Below are 5,478 nucleotides of genomic sequence, written 5' to 3'. Positions count from 1 at the left end.
ATGCAGAAACAGAGCATGTCCTAAATTACCTTCAATCTCCAGTTAATGAAAAACAGGAAGTTGGTTCAGGCAGACCAGACATTGTGTTAGCTGAGAATACCATAAAGCTGGAAGGCTARATTTCTAAACCCTTTCAGAATTTGCCCAAGAGCCAGAGAGATGAGTCACACAGACACATACAGCGGCTAATAGATWTCTGGCTGGGTAAGTAAACACTTTGCAAAGCCTGGTGCAGTCAAGGTCAATCTCTATCTACTTTTAAAGCCAACATGTAAGAACCTCAAAGTAAAGTGTTTTTATAGGGCAATTTTAGTTGAAATCCTGAAATGGGAAGACATAAAAAAAAATGTTTTTGCCAAGCTATTATTTTTTTGACACTCTATTTTTTGTTGACCCTCTGAACAAGGTTACAACGTTGACAGATTGATGAAAAAATAMATGTTTTATTGTCACATACACCAGATAGGCAGTACTGTAAAAAATATTGATACTCAGACATTGTAGAATTGCTGAAACTTAGGCCAAAAACCAGCCAGACAATTGTACTTTCCTCTCAATACTGTTTTTTGTCAACCTCTAGTTTAACTCTCTACATCCAATATTCACCTTTGTTATTAGCAACACTGGGTTATTTTAGAGTAAAGAAATCCCACATCCACAAAGTGAGGCTCTTGGGGCATAAATGCACTTGTTTTATTTTTGACACATAGCCTCGGCATCCAGTCTCTTCCCTGGCCTGGTGTGTTTTTCCCTACTCAGACTAGAAGTTCCATTCTYGGAGCATGCATTATGCAGCGATCCCCAGAGTGCTTGGAGAGAGTGAGGAGGGTCCCACCTGGTGTGTTCAGAGTGCATCTCCCCACCGCCCACCTTACTGGCCAATGGGAGAGAGGGTTGTGACTGCCATCCCAGCATAGCCTGGACTGGAGAGAAAGGAGAGTAAGTACAAAATGGTAAACAGAGAGGATATGGGATGTTTTAATATGTTGTAATATGAACCATGACTCTCAAACAACAGATGTAAACTCCACTCTTAGGAAAAAGGGTTCCAAAAGGGTTCTTCAGCTGTCCCCAAAGGAGAACCCTTTTGGGTTCCATATTGAACCCTCTGTGCAAAGGTTCACCTATGGGGACAGCCGGAGAACCCTTTTAGGTTCCAGATAGCACCTTTTTTTTCTAAGAGTGTACAAGGGAGGAGGAAGGGAAAGTGGTGATGAGCAGATTTGGTGTTTGCAAGGCTTCCTCCCACAGTGAGCCAAAGAGGTGACTTGTTTGCAATCATGATCTCTTTATCTCTGTCAGTCTCTCTCTGCATTATTCCCTCATGAATATCAATCCCCTTTTATCCACTCCTCCCTCTCTTTCTCGCTCTCTTGCTTTATCATCCATCCTCCTTTAGCCTCCAATAGCCTAACGTAGCAGGCATAGAAAGACGTCTGAGCGAAGTTCCCACTTCCGATATTCAGGGGAAACGGAAGTTAGGTTGAAAATACTCCATCCCTGTAAAGCAGATGTTAGCGTGTTCTAGCGACTCAGCATAGGATAGTCCTCCAGTCACTATTCTTCTCTTCCTCTCTCTATRCCCCCKCCCCCAATCTTACAGCTCCAGTTGTGAGTCTCAGCCCTCCCCACTCATTAAAAAAGATTTGCAGCTTGGACGGAAGCTGGAGAGAAATGGATCTCTCAACGTGATGGCGGTGCAGTGGCCGTTTGGCCCATGAGACAGTCCTGAGCCCACATTCATCTCCATTAGTAGGACAGCCCAGCGACCAGCCCAGCGACCCCCCCCCACACACACACACGGGATCACGTTTCACCGCCTGCTATTTTTCCAGGTGGAGGGAGAGGATGGGAAAAGGGGGTAGGGAGAGAAGCAGGCATGGAGGGAGGGAGAGAGAGGGATGATTTAGACTTCGTGAAAAATAATCAGCCATCCTTCCCTTCCCCTCTCCAATGTCATGACCCCCCAAAGGGTCGATGTCTGTCTGAGGTGGTTGTCACACCCTGGCCTTAGTTATCTTTGTTTTCATTAGTATTTTAGTTAGGTCAGGGTGTGACATGGGTTAGTATGTGTTTTTGTATTGTCTAGTGTGGTTTGTATGGTTGAGGGGGTTTCATAGAGTAGATGGGGTTGTGTTCAGTGTAGGTGTTTAGAATTGTCTATGGTTGAGTGTAGTTGTTTAGGAAAGTCTATGGTTGCCTGATTTGGTTCGCAATCAGAGACAGCTGGTTATTGTTGTCTCTGATTGGGAGCCATATTTAAGGTAGCCATAGGCGTTTGTGGGTAATTGTCTATGTCAATGTTCTATGTTGCATGTGTGCACTAGTTCGTTATAGCTTCACGATCGTTTTTTGTTAGTTTGTTAAAGTGTTTCGTGTCGTGTTCTTTCATCTTCTTTAATAAAGAGAAGATGTATCATTATCACGCTGCGCCTTGGTCCGTCTCTCCACACGATCGTGACAGTGGTACACTGTAGATCAGGGGGAGGCCTGAACTTCTATACCCCATAAAGAGTGCATCTTAATATGCATAGGGCCATATGCGCTCTGATTTCATATGAATAAAAACAAGCTGGTATTAAAAAGCTGCTGGACACAACTGTCATAATGTTTATCTACAAAAAATGTATTTAGATCGATATAATAACAAACAATAGTGAAGCTTTCAAAATATGCCATGGGACCCAGAAGGATTCAGAAGGATTCTATTGGGGGAACAGGATAAGGCTTGTGGTCAGGCACAGTTCCTAAAGTTATTATCATCCATAAAATTATCCCTGTGGGACTCAATTTGCTGGTCCAGGGAAAGTCCATCGGGTCCACTTAAGTGGGGTGGTGGTGGGGTGGGGTGGGGGGGGTTGTGTGTTGGCAATAAATCAGCTGTGATTGGTTGGCACCTGGCCTGAAACAGAGACCGCTTGGCTTACCCAAGAATGCAAAGGTAACTGAACTAAATGACTATCGCCCAGCAGCACTCACTTCTGTCATAATGAAGTGCTTTGAGAGACTAGTCAAGGATCATAACACCTCCACCTTACCTGTCACCCTTGAACCACTGCAATTTGCTTACCACCCCAATAGGTCCACAGATGATGCAATCGCCATCACACTGCACACTGCCCTATCCCATCTGGACAAGGGGAATACCTATGTAAGAATGCTGTTCATTGACTATAGTTCAGCATTCAACACCATAGTATCCTCCAAGCTCATCATTAAGCTTGAGCATTCTCAGCCCCCTCCAGTACTCCCTGTTCACCCATGACTGCGTGGCCATGCACGCCTCCAACTCAATCATCAAGTTTGCAGACGACACAACAGTAGTAGGCTTGATTACCAACAACGAGACAGCCTCAGGAGGCTGAAGAAATGTAGCTTGTCATCTAAACCTTCACAAACTATTACAGATGCACAATTGAAGAGCATCCTGTCGGGCTGTACTCACCGTCTGGTACGGCAACTGCACGCCCACAACGCAGGGCTCTCAGAGGGTGGTACGGTCTGCACAACCATCACCGGAGCCAAACTTCCTGCCCTCCAGGACACTACAGCACTCGATGTCACAGGAAGGCCAAAAGATCATCAAGGACAACAACCACTCGAGCCATGCCTGTTCACCCCGCTACCATCCAGAAGGCAAGGTCAGTACAGGTGCATCAAAGCTGAGACAGAAGCTGTTTTCAGTCTCTCTATCTCAAGGCCATAAGACTGTTCAACAGCCATCACTAACACAGAGATGCTGCTGCCTACATATTGAAGCTTGAATATTGGCCACTAATAAATGGATCACTAGTCACTTTAATAATGCCACTTTAATAATGTTACAGATCTTGCATTACTCATCTCATATGTACAGTTGAAGTCAGAAGTTTACATACACTAGGTTGGAGTCATTAAAACTCGTTTTTCAACTACTCCACAAATTTCTTGTGAACAAACTATAGTTTTGCCAAGTCGGTTTAGACATCTCCTTTGTGCATGACACAAGTAATTTTTCAACAATTGTTTACAGACAGATTATTTCACTTACAATTCACTTTATCACAATCCAGTGGGTCAAAGTTTACCTACACTAAGTTGACTGTGCCTTTAAACAGCTTGGAAAATTCCAGAAAAATTATGTCATGGCTTTAGAAGCTTCTGATAGGCTAATTGACATAATTTGAGTCAATTGGAGGTGTACCTGTGATGTATTCAAGGCCTACCTTCAAACTCAGTGCCTCTTTTGCTTGACGTCATGGGAAAATCAAAATAAATCACCAAAGACCGTCGTTGAATGAATGAGACCAAAGCGCAGCGTGGAAAGTGTTCATTGATATTTAATAGCTGAAACACCGACAAAAAAAACAAATATAAACAAACGTAAAGTTCGTAGGGCTAAACAGCTACTGTGCAAAAACAAGATCCCACAACTAGAGTGGAAAACAGGCTGCTAAGTAGATTCCCAATCAGAGACAACGATAGACAGCTGCCTCTGATTGGGACCAACAAGAAATAGAAAACTAGAAATGCCCACCCAAATCACACCTGACCTAACCAAATAGAGAAATAAAAAGGCTCTCTAAGGTCAGGGCTGACATCATTTGAGTCAATTGGAGATGTACCTGTGGAGTATTTCAAGGCCTACCTTCAAACTCAGTGCCTCTTGTTTGACATCATGGGAAAATCAAAAGAAATCAGCCAAGACATCAGAAAAACATTTGTAGACCTCCACAAGTCTGGTTCATCCTTGAGAGCAATTTCCAAACGCCTGAAGGTACCACGTTCATCTGTACAAACAATAGTATCGCAAGTATAAACACCATTGGACAACGCAGCCGTCATACCGTCTTAGGAAGGAGAGCGATTCTGTCTCCTAGAGATGAACGTACTTTGGTGCCAAAGTGCAAATCAATCCCAGAACAACAGCAAAGGACAGTGTGAAATGCTGGGAGGTAAAAAGTATCTATATCCACAGTCAAACAAGTCCTATATCGACATAACCTTGAAAGGACGCTCAGCAAGGAAGAAGCACTGCTCCAAAAACCGCCATAAAAAAGCCAGACTACAGTTGCAACTGCACATGGGGACAAAGATCGTACTTTTGGAGAAATGTCCTCTGGTCTGATGAAACAAAAATAAACTATTTGCCATAATGACCATCGTTATGTTGGAGGAAAAAGGGGGAGGATTGCAAGCCGAAGAACACCATCCCACAATGAAGCACGGGGGTAGCAGCATCATGTTGAGGGGTGCTTTGCTGCAGGAGGGACTGGTGCACTTCACAAAATATATGGCATCATGCGGAGGAAAATTATGTGGATATATTGAAGCAACATCTCAAGACATCAGTCACGAAGTTAAAGCTTGGTCGCAAATGGGTCTTCCAAATGGACAATGACCCCAAGCGTACTTCCAAAGTTGTGGCAAAATGGCTTAAGGACAACAAAGTCAAGGTTTTGGGGTGGCCATCACAAAGCCCTGACCTCAATCCCATAG

This window comes from Salvelinus sp. IW2-2015, unplaced genomic scaffold (assembly GCF_002910315.2).
Source record: "Salvelinus sp. IW2-2015 unplaced genomic scaffold, ASM291031v2 Un_scaffold922, whole genome shotgun sequence".
Classification (NCBI taxonomy): domain Eukaryota; kingdom Metazoa; phylum Chordata; class Actinopteri; order Salmoniformes; family Salmonidae; genus Salvelinus; species Salvelinus sp. IW2-2015.
This window is presented reverse-complemented; position numbering follows the sequence as displayed.